The sequence below is a fragment of the Cottoperca gobio genome, chromosome 21 (genome assembly GCF_900634415.1).
Source record: "Cottoperca gobio chromosome 21, fCotGob3.1, whole genome shotgun sequence".
Taxonomy (NCBI): domain Eukaryota; kingdom Metazoa; phylum Chordata; class Actinopteri; order Perciformes; family Bovichtidae; genus Cottoperca; species Cottoperca gobio.
In genome coordinates this window covers 14,454,717-14,470,175 of record NC_041375.1, presented here as the reverse complement: position 1 = coordinate 14,470,175, position 15,459 = coordinate 14,454,717, and positions in this window count along the sequence as shown.

Genomic DNA, 15,459 nt, shown 5'->3' with positions numbered 1-15,459 from the left:
ACAAGGTTAATCCGCTATGACTGTTGAAATTTCCATGATATGCCAGTTGAATAAAGAATTATGATGGAATGAACCATGCTGTTTATCCAAACTCTGCTTTTTCTGAATAACAGCATGAATTATAGACCAATGTTCATACATAAAGGCAAGCAAGACTTCAAGGTTTACTCCTGAAATAGTGCATTACTGAAGGGGGATGTAGAATGAACACACCATGCACTGTTTGCTGGTCACTTCTAGAGGTTAAATATTATATACTATTCAAGTCATTTGAGGTTTGGAAGCTTTACTAAAATTGTATGTTAAATGCGTCAACATCAGCTTTTTGTGAAATATATTCAAATATTTCAAAGCTTTGAGTGGCAAGTGAGTTGCTTTTTACTTTGAATTAAAATCAGCTGTATGTAGAGAGGTGAGGTGTTCATCACAGTCTCATCCAGGAGCAAACCCACTGGCAAACATTGGCAACCTCTCGCCATGACCTCGCTCATATTAGACAAACTCTGCCAGAAGAGGAGTCTGCTCCACATAAATCCTATTGATTAAACTGAGTCATATAATGGGAAGTAGTATTATGCATAAACACAAATATCTTATATATCTTAATATATTTTCAGTCATAGAGGTGTCTGCCACTTCAATCCATGGGCACTTTCCCTACACAAATTCACATTTGTTGTTTGCTCTGTTTGCATATTTCAAGCTGCAGGTTGAAAGAATGGCTCACAAAATAATGGGAAACCAAAAACTAATAATCTCACTTTTCATTTTCAATATCAGTTCAGTATTTATTTTTGCTTTTATTTACATAATTTAAGGTACAAACCTCACATTAACAATATGTTTTTATCTGGGGGAAAAAGGCTTTTGACACACCAATAGCTTTGTTGTCTTATAAAAAGGTCAACCCAAAGTTATAAACAATGTGTACCCTTCTAAAGAAGCTTAAATCAGTAATTATTGTATTTATTCTGTGATTAGTCAGTGATTAGTTAGTCAATGACCATTCTTACCTATTCTTACAAACTTTAGAATTTGCTCATTGTAATTCTCCAACTGCCGGGAAACACAAGATAATGCCTGAAACAAAGACATGCTCTTGGTTACCTTGTCACAGTCTTGTACATGTCAGTTTTTTATCAAAATGTCCTGTATGAGTCAGAAACGTCATCAAATGACTGAAAATATAATAGGTGCAAAATGTCAGGGGAAATAGCCCGGCATTACAGAAAGCGATGCCATTTCCATAAATGTTTAATTGATTGTAATCCTTTGTTGAGGAGGCATTTGCACAATGCATCGGGTTCACACAGAGCAGGATGTTGAAATATTGAAGTAAAATAATTATTTTGATCCATCTGTAGCTTAATTGTCAGAAGATGCCTGATAATGGCTTTTTATTTAGTGTTATTATCAACCATACATACAAATTAGCAGGGAAAAATGACAAGTTATAATTTGAAGTTTTCATTGACAACTATGTGTGTGTATGTATGTATATTTTATATTTATATATATATATATATATATATAATATAATATAAATATATATAAATAAATAAATAAATAAAATCATACTTTCTCAGATGTAATTATGCAGCTGAGAAAGAAACTTGAATTGTTAACAGTTGAATACCTGCCATGACCACACTGATAGCTTTAATTGTTTTCATATGGCTATTCATTAGTGCACATGTGGTTGATTAAGTCATATGTCAGCAGTGAGCAGCCGGGTGAATTGCTCCTGAGCTGTCAGGCCAGAGGGAGGCTGTGAGAGGGACGTAGTGATGGTAGTCATTCTCCTACCCAGCCGCCCAGCCAGCCACCTCCACACAGAGCAACAAACCACCTCCCAGTCAGGTTTGCGGGCAACCATCTTTGCTTGAGCTGCTCAGCTCGCTGCAGCCATGACAAGATTCGCAATTCTCTCCCTTTATTTACACACCATCGCCCCGGCTCCACGTCACGTTAGAGTGGTCTAGTCGTGTGGTCGCAGCTGACCCCAGGCTAGAGGCTGTCTCCACTGATCCAAGCTTACCCTGCTGGGGAACCAGGCCCTGGTCATGTAATACACAGTGTAACAGCAGCAGCATTTCATACCACTATACAAATGTCCTCCAAGAAAATATGTAGTTTTTCAGGCTTTTGTGATTTTAAATAAAGCAATCTGTGAAATTCAATTAAACAATACATTTATCCTACACATCTGTGAATATTTAGACTTTTATCATGTTATCCTTTAATACAACATCAGGATCTCCAGCAGACGAGCAGAAATACACTACGCCTTTTACATAGCGATTGTCTTAGTGTTGACTACTTGTGTCAAAGCAGATGCTCTATCCACAAGCAAATGTATTACCAAACCAAAAAAGCTGCTGGAGGTGTCATGTAAAAACCTAACCACAGTTAAAGTAATAGGCCATAAAGTGATCTTTAAGTGGAGTTTTAAGCACCCCCATAATGGCTTTGGCTGCCTTTTAGCAGACCATGTGACTCCCCCAGAGTAGTGATTATGAGTCACGGATGAAGAGGTCTTGTGTGTAGGTCAGCCTATAAGCCTCACTTTCACCTGCCAATCTTTACTTTCCTCAATACACTAAGAGCCTTGTTCTTTTTACTGTTAACTGTCTTACAGCAGGTGGTATAGGGTAAATTATATCTACAAAACACTTTGACAAAACTTGAGTATAGCCTTGTGGAATTCCTACTGTGGCGAAAAGCCTTTAAAAATTGAGAAACGGGGGAAAAAACATCAATTAAATGGCCATTGCATTCGTCATATTGTGGCACAATAAGAGGGTACTGTATAATGTAGATAGTCATAAGAAATGTACGACAATTTATTGGGCATAGGAAAAGATTCCAGGCTCTGATCTGGCCATTTTTTCCCTCTGACATTACACAAGGACACTGATGCATGGTGCTTTTTGAATTTTGTATTATGTGAGAGGTCTGGGGGCGAGGTTCAGGAAGTGTTCTTAATTTCACAGGGTTAAGGAACAGCAGATTCACAGGGAATACAGATCACTTAGCACAAGGCTGCGACCGCCCTGAAGTTGGCGAGCTTTCTCTCGATTTGATAACCACATCCGTGGGGCCGCTGAACCGTTGAGACTGCCAAGGTGAAACGTGCAGTCCCAGAAGGAGGCTTTGCTGTCATAGAGCAGTGAAACAGTGATTCAGCTTCACCCGTGTGTTTATGCGAGTTCACTTGTGCATGTTCTTTTAGTGTATTAACCCTCACAGCGTGTGCGTGTACGTGTATGAAACGTGTTCTGCCTGTGTGAGAAGACCCTCCTGCCCTGAGGTCCATGACTCCCGAGGCCTCATGATCAAAGCAGTGCCATCGGAACTGCGCCATGACCAATGTCTACATAAAATCCCTTCGTGACGAGAGACGGAAATGTAAAAAAAAAAGGGGATTTTACTGCACATTTAGAACATCTGTTGTCAAAATCCAGCCTTTGTGTAAATGTTTAATAAGAACAAATAGCTTTATTTGTTTCTATGTAAAATGGGATGTATAGACCATAGACATCTAAAACAAACAGGGAGTTAATCCATTGGATAGATTGAAGGAGAATCCTCCCATTATTTGCCCAAACTAAAAGGAATTGTACATGTATCAGTGATAATCTGATAATCATGCTGCTCCTAATCTTTTAATTTGATTAAGTGTGTGAAAATAGAGGGCAGAGAGTCTCTTGGAGAATAACATCACAGACAGCATCTCCTAATTAGCGCTGTAAATTTACATATGGATTCCTGTTTAATGTTTAACCAGTCTTTAATCCACCCAGCTCTGTGATGTCTGCAGTCGGAAATATTTGTATTTGTGTGTCACATGATGTGCGATTATTCCAAATATGTTCAGCCTCTTTTGATAAAATGGTAATAATTACTGAAGCTTTCAAACTGTTAGATTTGAGAAGCGTTTTAGTCATGGTGGACAAAACATTCTCAGTATCCTCCAGGAATTTAATAGAGCACTGCTTTTAAAGGGCTTTCAGCTGGAATCCACACTGGCTAGATTAACAGCAGAGCAATCATTATCTCCATTATTGTCTTGTTACAGCACACAGTCGTCCCTATTGAAATCAATCATCATCTCCCTTGTGCTGCGCTGAAAAATGAGAGATTAAAGTGGTCATGCAGTTCATTTTTTAAATAAAGATAATGAAGATACTGGACATTTTCTTTGTACATTTCTGCTGGAGGGTCTATCGACTGAAGTCATAACTGACAAAGGTGCTACAATATTTATTGGAAAACAACCTGCTCCTCACAATGCACGGTTCAATTTACAGATATTCCGCAAGTTTACTCATCAGTCAATCAATAGTTTTGGATAAAGTGTTTCTGGTGAGTTATATGAGGTAATATAGAGGTGAGAGATTTTTCATTACTGTATGTTGTCTATAAAGTTTCTTTCTTTCGCTTTTCTTTTTATTTCCTCTAATCCTCAGCTCCTTCATTGTTTGTTTTTCCAAAGCCTTATTTTCTTTCCATTTTTAATAAGCTGAACCAAACCATTTTTTTTTTACAGGCGGTTTCACTCTTTCGGCTCTGAATAAATGGCGACTTTATTTCCATGAAATTCTCAAATGACATAGATTTTACTTTTGCATAAAAGCATGAAGAATGTGCCTAATATCGGTGGCATTCATCTGCTAAGTGGACATTTGCATGGGTGCTAGGGGAAGGGGAAGGGGAGAGGGAGAGAACCACTAGCCTCCTGGGGTGACAGCAGTGCAGGGGGATGACATGTGACAGCTGTGACAGTACTGAAGGGGGGTGGGCAGGCGACTTGCTGCGCCCCTTGATCCAATTACGCCACACGGCCCCCTGTCAGACCCAGCAGCTTGACTCCAGCCACTCTGAGGACAGTATTGATCTCTTGTCAGGAGGACCAGTTGCCCTCCCTTACAGCCCAGCACCACTGAACACCGCCATCACACCCCTGCTATCCGCCCTCCTGCAAACTACCCTCTTAAATGACTGGTAAAATTGGGTTATGGCATTCAGGTAAGGAGGGAGCGAGAGGAAGTCAACGGGGCTGTGTGCTAAATACTCCCATAGCTAGTGAGGGAGAGTGCGTAACATCCTGGGAGTGGTGTAAGTGATGCACCTTTTCAGTTCTGAGCACCAGCTATACACTTACAGTACTTCACTAATGGTCTGGGAGGATGCTGCCTCTCCTGGTTTGTATCAAAGTGTTTGATTTGAGATGATGAAAAGGCCATTGCAATTAGCAGGCCCTGGTTCGTTTGACTGGAGCTAGGACGGTTGAGACAGTGGCAGCTGCCAATAACTTCAGCTTACAGAGAACAGACAATTAGGCCGGGGCCTGTTACCACTGCTAGTCCCACATCTCCAGACCTTTACACCGGCCCTACCTCTGAGCACCTGCGGGTCAATAGGCAATGATATTGTGTGGAGCAACAGCTTGGAGCAGAGGTTAATCAAACCACAACCACACTCATCACTTCAATTCAGCTTATTATTCTCGCCACAAAGGCCAAGAGCAGGAGAGAACAGGAGAGAGGGAATATCCTCTTTTTTTCCTGCATCACTGGAAGAGATGATCTCAGTAGGTTCTCATTAGATATGTACATAGACGGTCCCAGCTTTAAAGAACAGATGCTATGTGAGAAATGATGCTTTACTGTCTTTATTCATAAATATTTGTGCGATAAGTTCTTCTGACAGAACTCACTGCATAATTCAAAATGCAAAATGCTCCGTTATATTGTTGCCATTACTATCCACAACTGATAAACTGATTCTGTGTGTGTATAGTACCATGAAATTGGGCACAATCTGGAAAGAAGCTCATAGTCACTTTCATGGTACATGCAGAGTGCGAACATTACCCAGGTCACTCATGCATTCAGTTGTGACACCAAAGAGGTTTGGTCAGAGGTTATGCAGAGGTAGAGTATCCATGTCTGATTGGTTAAAAAAAACGAAAACAAACGAGGCTTTGCAGTGGAGATTATAAAGGATTTCATATTTACTGTATATGTCTATGAAATATATATTCAATATAGTTAGGATACTAGCTTTCTTTCTGCCTCTCTGTCTATTTGTCATATTTCTATGTCTACAATATCTGTCTCCATCTCTACACTCTGGGAGATTTATTCTTAAAGCATCATAATAATTATGCAGGCAAGCTGTAAAAACTGAATTATTTAAATCAAACATTTAAGAGAAAAGTACATTGTTTTCTTCCGAGTTTCAACACACTTCTCGACAAATGATTAACCACCTCATTAGATAACCAATAAATCTGTATATATGTTTGGGCTGTTTAAAGAGAACAAGAGAACTAGTTCATTCTTCTGTGGAGCTAGCTCTTCAAAGAAGACTTTTCAATTTCAGCATCCAATTTCCATGTTTCCTTCTAATGCAATACTTGCGTAGTGAGCAAAAATAGGTTGTGTCTGCACCAGTGAGTTGTGATAGGCTGTTGTGTTACTGCCAGACTTATGTTCAGTAGGAGTGTTGCTTTTCTGAGCAAAGTAATCATTCATGTAATTAATCTAGAGGAAACTTGTGAGCAAAATAACCCAGATCTATCGTAGAAACACCAAGCCGCTCCTCTGTGATATTTGATTTAATGCATTCTGGGACAGAGAAAGGGAAGGGCGCACCGCCTCTTTGTACTGTAACATAAATCAAGAGTAGTCCGAAAGGAAATGTGTATGAGAGAGTTTTTATAAGTCAATCCTAGCTATTGATATTGTCCTTTTGATGGTTGTATCATATAGTTATATCCCTGTCTGGTTTGAAGTGGTCAGTAAATTAAAGCAAAGATGCTGTCACACGTAAAGAGTGTATTGCTTCAAATTATTAGGCAACTAGGCTCGTATAGGCAACCATCTAAAGCAGAAATGAGAGATTCTGAATACGGCCTTCAGAGCATTAATATAGCAGCAACTGTTTGCTATGTACAGATAGTGAATTGATGTCGTCCTAAGCAGAGAATTAAGTCCCGCTTCCTCTGCGTGTGTTCTAATCCGAGCTTTCTCTTTGCTTTGTTTGCGTACAGTAGCCGGTCTGGCAGTGTTAATAGCTGCCGTTGTTTGCACTGTTAGCACCGTTTGCTGCTAGCCGCCGGCTCAGCCGTCGCCACGTTGAAATCCCTCAATCACAGTTATGCTCTGAATTACTATAGAGAATCTTTTAAGTTGAATGGAAATTTGAATTTTGCTCAATTTTGTGTTATAAAATCTAAACTATAATGACCCATTGTGCACACTTTTCCATTTTTCAACACTGTTTTTGGACTTATTTGTGGAAACTGTGTCTAAGAGTTCACATTCGAGGGCCGGCGTTAAGACATGGTGTCAATTTCCACGGTGCGCCACTGACGTCAGCTCTGATTGTCTTGAGAATGTTGATAACATCCACAAGACCGCAAAGTGCTTTTTATATTCTGACTTCTGCCCCATTACAACATTCAACATTTTGTTATTAAGTATACATTTTATTAAGTAGAAGCTAGTTGGCTTTCTCGCTAACTAGACGGTACTTTTTGTTCATGTTATCTCACCTGCTGAGTTATTGGCAGGTCTCAACAAATACCAAGGAGAAATACTGTATTCTGATTTTTTCCAGAAAACTTAATTTATTTAACTTATTTTGACTTTATTCAACAATGAGCTAACATTCAAGCCAAATTGCACTTATTGGCATTTGCACACAAACATTTTAAGCAGCTTTTTGTATCACTACATAGCTGCTATTTGAAATACGATGCTCTTTTTGAATTTCTTTAATCAAAGTGAAATTTGCTCCTATTGTGTGATGCCCCACATAAAACAAATATAACGATATCAGACACGGAGAAGCCTCCTCTCAGGGACACATCATTGCAGAATGAACCAAATTGGGACACTGCTTCCCTTTTGGAAAGTGCAATTATGAGTGTTTTTAGACATCCCAGTGACATGTCATCTGTGAACCAACATACCACTAGCTCTTCTAAACCAAAGATATTTGTCACACCTACTGAAATGCTCCATCGAGTCGCTGAAGCATTGGGTCCTCCAGAGGGGCCCAGGAGGGGAATCAAGGAATCTGTCGTATTAATACACGTAGTGAAGATTCCTCCTGTCACCTCAACTCTCTTTTACCACTGGCTTTTAAAAGCCATTTAAAGGCAGCAAAGTGAACAGGACAGACAAGTTTGACAGCGACTCATGAAAGAGCATCTGTCTCCTTTAACACTTAAATAAACTATGATACCATCTTTTACACATGAGCTTAATTTTAATTAATGATTTGATTTATTCTGTCAGTGACACAGCCAAACTGTTTAAAAGATGCCAGAAGCAATCTACATACAGCATGTCTTCCTATAAGGAATATGCCAGGCCTTACATCACTCTGCATAATCCTTTTCTTAATTAGACATGTGCTTGAAATTATAAAGCATCATTATAGGTGTTGATCTGCAGTGGAATTAGAATCATTTTTTTATATTCCTTAAAGTGCTGACAGAGCTGTAATGATAGATGTTTGATGCATCATGTTATGGGGGAAGACTAAAAGTCCCATTTCAAAGTGGGGTTTGTTTTAAATAAGAAACTTTTAATGTGTCATCAGTTCAGGATCGATCCAGATTAACAAACGGACGACTGCTGCATGTCATGTCATACTTGAAATCTATTTTACCACCAAACAGCAATTTAATTGTGCTTTTTTTCTGTACTAAATAAATGTGCCGTTCACTTAGAACTGCCTACTACATTTTATATAACAAGACAAAGGATGTGCTAAAAAAGAATATAATCCTTGATAAGAAAAGACATCTATCTACATTTATTCTATCTTCTCAGCCTGCTGTAAACTACTTGACAATTGTTCATTAATGATTCCCAGTAAATTCCTTAAAATGGTAATTTGTCATCCTGTCACTTCATTTGTGACCCAAAATTCCTCACTAGGGGCATCATCAAATAAATTAATCACTACCCAGGATCCATTTCTCCCTTGTGCATGCTATTATACCCGGCTCTCTTGTGTTTCTCTTCATTTACATATATTTAATGGCCCAGTTGTGGTTGGTTGTGCCATGCGACTTATGCAGCTCGTGTCAGGTGAAATATTCCGACTGCCACAGTCTTTAACAGTGCTAACCATGTCTTGTTCATTTTCCTTGAATACCCTAAACACAAGAGAATAAAGAGAATTACAGTCATTTTATTGAACTGTAAAATCAAAAGTGCACATTTTGCAGGTTTCTGGTTGGGGAATTACGTTAATAAATGGCACACTTTTAAGAAATGAAGACACATATATTCTGACACAAAGATCTGGTTAAAACTAGCTTTAAAACTGCTTACAGTTAAAAGATTAGAAAATTGGATACACTAAGTTGTTCACACACTTTGGTTTGATTTCCTTGTATCTCATTACAGCACGTGTGTACAGTACATTACCCACGAGACTGATGGCTTTGTTGTGTTTCTCAGGGGAATTGTGATGTTGAGTGTGACGCTATGACCAGGCACAAGCCCAAACCCAAACACTAAATATTTCAGAACCACAATGGTCTCAGCAAGGTGTCTCTGAGATTCAATGTATCATTGATCTAAAGTGTGTTAACCAGTAGAGATGATTGTAACTGCTCTTTGTTTAACATGAAACTTGGTACAGTACATTTAGGATAGATGGAAAAAGATCGGTCATAAACCAAAATCTTAAAGGCAGAGTACAGTTTCCTTAAAGTGTCATTTGTCCCTCTCTGTAAGCCAATAAAAGACCCATTCATTCACATCAAGTTAAAATTATTTCAGCGTATTTCATATATTATAAGCATATCACAAGCTCCTGAGTGATATTGTAATTTGTTTCCCTACAACTGTACAATGAGCTGTTTATTGTTTGTTTCTTGCAACATAAATGGGAGTTGACAGTCCTTCAGAGTGTCCTGGTTGCACCGCTGGTTTGTGTTGAAATCAGTCATGGTGTTTTCAAGTGTAAATTTTGGTAAGGGATTCATGCAAATTAATCGCATTATTTTCCCGATTTTTGTTTTTCACAGAAAAAAAAAAACCAGCCCAATTATTTTTGTGAGCCGAGAGCATGTCATGTTTGAACTTCCATCCTCATTAAGGGTCCCTAACACCAGAGGACATGTGAATGTGCTAGGAGCATTACCAGACAAAACAACAACCCCATGTCGCCAAAGCATCCTCTCTCACCCAGCCAACTTGTTAGAACCTCACAGCCCATTTCAAATGAAATTAGCATAATTAAGAATTAACTTGCATTAATTGTTGTGCTTAATGCAAACTGAAGCCAAATGTGTCACTTACTGTAGAGGAGCTGCTAAATGCTTTGTCACCTTCTGCTTAGGGGAGTGGGAACAGTCCATGTGCTCAGAAAAGAAGAGCTACTTGTACAGTGTTCACGAAGCCCCGTCAGTGACAGATTTGTAAACAAACACCCCTTCAGCTGCAAGGCTTGGCTGACATGTATGCGTGTGAGTTAAAAGAGGAAAGGAGCAGTGTATTGATCAAGAGAGTTTGTGATGTTGGAAGGTGGATTTATGACAAAGGAAGTGGGGACAGGGGATATAAGAAGTGCAGATTGGTCTAACCAGGGCTCAACCTGGCAATAAAGTCTGGCATTTGGAGAGAGCAGAGCATGCAGAGGGTTATACTGCCCTGTGCCACTCTGAGTGGTGGAGGAGCTGTCTTTTTTTTTTTTCTTTTTTTTACTTTGTGGTCTGTCAGATGGAAGGGGGATCAAAGGAGATAAAATAGATGGTTTTTTAAAACCTCAGAAGAAGACTGATGTCCCACAACACATCACTGCAGGGCCCTTGTTAGTAGATGTTGAGAATGGAAGTATATGGGCATCTGTTTTTTTAAATATCCTGAGTAGTCTGGGTGTAAAATGACCCTGATGATTCCTTTAAATTGTACTGTGAGATATATTTCTGAGCAGCTCTCACATATATTGTGTTTTTAGAGCTGTTACTTATGATTCTTTTCATTATCCATTAATCTGTAGTAGTAGTATTAGAAGTAGTTTTTCAATAAATGTATAAATCATTTCGTCTATATTGAAAATAGTGACTCTTCACTAGTTTTGAGAGCTCTGTCACATTGTGCAACCAACCGTCCAATACACAAATATTCAATTTAGAATATTTATTTAATCATTTAAAAGAGAAAAAAAGCAAAGAATTATGTAACTATTATATAATAGTAATGCTAGCGATGTGGCTCTAGGGATGTGGGATGTCAGTCGGTCCACCACTTTGCTCTCTCAAGAACAATTTGAATGAATTGCTATGACATTTAGTAAAGAGTTAAATTAATTTTTTGGCAAGAAACTTGAATAAATACAGTTGTGTGAAGGTATTTTCAAAGCAATATAAAATAGCTGCTAAAGAGGAAATTATGATCTGTTTAACTTCCTAACATTGGCGGCTGATAATATATAATTAAAACTACTAATGCTAAGATTTAAAAGTAAATATATAAATGAAAATACAGTCATTGTATTGTGAATTATGTATTTCTATGAAAATAACATGCAATAAAAATGACATTCATGTTCTCCAGAGGATAAATCATACTCAGTCTTCCTCGAGCGCCATCATCAGGCCAAGCTTTAATTTGTCGAATTTTCTTTCTGACTAAATATCTGCAAAACAAATGACATTTCCATCAACTTTACTTTGCATTTAGTGCAAATTAGCACATTTTAGCACATTTTAGCACATTTTAGCACATTTTAGCATGCTAACACACCAAACTAAGATGGTCAACATGGTCACCATTACAACTGATTAACATGTGAACTTTGACACATTGAGCATGTTAGCATGCCAACATTAGCATTTAGTGCAGCCTCACAGACTTAGTCTTGTTCCTTGATAAAGGACTTAAACAATAATTCCATTATCATTTTTTGAGAATTAGTTGATCAACTAATCGATGAATTTAATAATTGATTCGCCAATAAAAACAATATTTACAGAAGCTGAACCAAAGTATAAAACCTTACTGTATATTGACAGTTTTCCTTTGCATGCCTTTGTCTCTCTGGTGACAAGATGACCACGTTATCCCTTTTATTTAGTAGAAAAATAAACTTGTGGTCTTCCATTGTTCCATTTAACAATTTCACGCCTCTTGAATTTAGATTTTTTTATTTTTTTCTCAAGTGCGCTGCTTTTGCTGTGTTCCCTCTTTCTTTGAAAGGAGCAGAGCCTTACATTTACAAAGAGCTGGGAGGTTTTCCACATTAATCTAGATTTAATATTCGTTTCAAAATACGTTTTCCCTATTAATTAAAAGTAAACCATGTATTGTATGGTACATTATCCCTCTAACGGCCCCATGTGGAGATTATGAAGTGGAAAACTAATGGTGTAGACTTTCGCATTTGGGTTTTGCCTGAGTCATTTACATATCTGTAAGGGGATGTCGATGTATGTGCAAATAAGCAGAACTCTGTGTATCCCATGCTTTCTCTACCGCCACGCCGTCCTCCCCCCCTCCCCCCCCCCCCCCCCCCCCCCCCCCCCTGGCTTACTGAGGAAGTCAAAGAAGAAGTGTTGCTTCTCTCCCCTCAGCTAGAGGAGGTAATGAGATTCTGTGCACCCTCTATTAAGAGGAGGATGAGAAATCTGATTATTAAGGAGAGGCATGTGGCAGTAAGAAAAATCTGTTTGTTTTTTTCTTCTTCTATCACCCGCAAGAAACAAAGGTGACCCCCATGTTCCGTTCATTAAATCTTGCCTCCTCTAATTTATCAAGGTAAACTATCACAGTTTCTGCTGAGCTAATCACAAATGAAACTTGTTAGGTGTGCCTCAAAAGGACACATCACAGGATTTGGATATCATTTCTACATACTGAGTGGGACCTAATTCATGCTTCCCACTGAACAACAAATGCTTTATGGACATTCGAATGAGTATGTTGAGGTTTTTTCTTTCATACAGGAAAGTTCAGGACAATGAGGATGAATTATGAGCTCCATATCAGTGCAAGTGTAATTGTTTCAAGGACACAGAGTTGCTGCAGGTGTGGGTTTATGATGCAAATATCACAGGAAATATCATTTGTGCTGTATATTTTGAGCCCCTAGTTATTATTCTTCATGCAAAATCTCAAAGAACAATCCTTTCTTCTTTACATTAAGACGTGCAAGTATAGACACAAATGTATATGACATGGCACGACCAATGAACTCTGTGCAGAGCACTTTATTATGTGCGCTTACATTTGTGTGAGATCTAAATACAGGAAGTAATGATGCAAGTTACAGCGCTATGCTGAATAATGAATGAACGGACACTTAACCACCAAACCAAACTTTTAGAAGTTTGTCAGGAAATCTTATTCTTTTTCTTCATAACATGCACACGTGTTTCAAAACAATGTATGAAACGCATGAAATTTCATTTTCAAAATGTGTGCCCGTGCAGAGGGAAGAGCGTCCCTTTTCTTCTGGTCTCTAACTTGTTAGGAGCTATTTGGAGCCGTTTGGCGTGTTCGCCTAAAGAGATGTGAGAAACGTCCCACACATCAACAAGCTGAGTCATTGCTGTAAGCTTAACCATCCACGACTCATGCCCGTCCCTCCTTCCAAATGTCACATGAGCTCATGTCAACCAACACTTGTGGCAATGGCACTGCACAGGAAGCAAATTAAACAGTTTGGTTTACACAGCGATCTATCTGATAAAAAACAAGTTTCACAGTTACACAAGTGGAGAATAGTGCATCATGTGGCGCTAAATTAACTCTAGTTCACGTTTTATAAGCATCATTTCTAAGTATTTTCATTCCCGTACTGGTGGGAAAACCATTTTGTATTCAAGTTTTTATCTAAATCATGAAATTATAGATTTGTACTATAAGTGGGGAGAATAATTGACTGTCCTAACTTTCTAATCTGTAATAAACACAGTCTAATAGGCGTACTTTAATCCTATTGTGAGCTGCTTAGACGCATGAATTCTGCAGGGGCCGGTGAGAAATTGGTATTTATTACTGAACTGGTAATCACACCAGCAACCTATCTGTGCAGCTCGTTGCCTCCTGACTGAGGCCGTGATGTGCACAGCAGGCTCACAAAGCTGCACTACCAGTTTATATGACCCAGCTTAGCTAGCATGGCTGCTGTGACCCTCACATGACAAAGACCCTGTGTAATTAATATACACGGTGAAATGCTCCCTGCGCAGCCACTAAAACGATTGGAATCATGCACAGGAAAAATGTAATTGTGGATTCTGCATGGTGAACATTTTAGTCAGGTGGCATCTGATAGCACATTTCTTTTCCTTTTTCCTTTAACGTTTGAAAAAGATTGAGAGTTCTCCTCAAAGATGCAAATTAATCTTTATAACTGGACACTTCCCTACATGGGGAGCTCAGTGGGGTGACATACAGCCCACCGAGTTCATTTTAATCCTTCTGGGCAATTATACTTTCAAATGATGTCCTGAAGTTAAATCTTGTTCACGCTTAATTAATTAAAACACTACATTTTAAGCATGAAAGTCTCCTTGTCCTCCTCAAGACAAAACTGTTTTTTAATAAGATACACTAGCCTCGGTGATAAGGATAGTTACGCTTTGTGCTGTTTATTCATTATGTACTTTTTCTATGTTGTTGTTCATCTTCGTGTGTGTGTGTGTGTGTGTGTGTGTGTGTGTGTGTGTGTGTGGGGGGGGTCTTTTCTTACTTTACTGATGGGATCTCATGTGTGGACTTTGACTTTATATGCTCATTTCCATCAGAAAAAAAATATTTAAATCAAAGATGAGTGGGGTCGGGAAACATTATTATCAGACAGCAACCCTTCCCTCAAATCTAAATTGTTATAGGGAAAAGATTGAACAATGGAATTATTCCGGCAATATCCAAGTATGTAATGGTTGCTGTATATTTGTCTTTTCTAAATGCTGAGTTAATTAATGATATGTGTGCACTATTGTTTCTCATTTTTATAATGAATGCATTACTGTACTGTCACTGAGTCCATTTTGACAAATAGGTGGGTGGATGGATATAAAAAAACATACATTGGTGGCTGCCAAGGGGTTAGATTTTGAATTAATTGAGGGAAATGAATTCAGCAGTAATAGGCCCTGACAGCAGACTGTGGTAATTCTGATGGCAATGATTGATGGCTGATGCACACACAGGCTTTTGACAAATAATGCTTGTTTTGCTCCTGGTGTATTTTAAATCCTACTTGTGTGTTCATTAAAAATAAATACATCAAGTGAGAAATAATAGATTAATGGAAATAAATGAACAAGTTTATAAAAATGTTTTTTGTGTCTGACATTAAATGCTGTTGATACTGAGAAGGAAGTGTGTAGTACTGCCAACTTTCAGGGAGGTGGACCGGCCACCTCCATCTCTGACCCACATGAGAGAGGGTGGCAGCCATATCACAGCACTCATCACG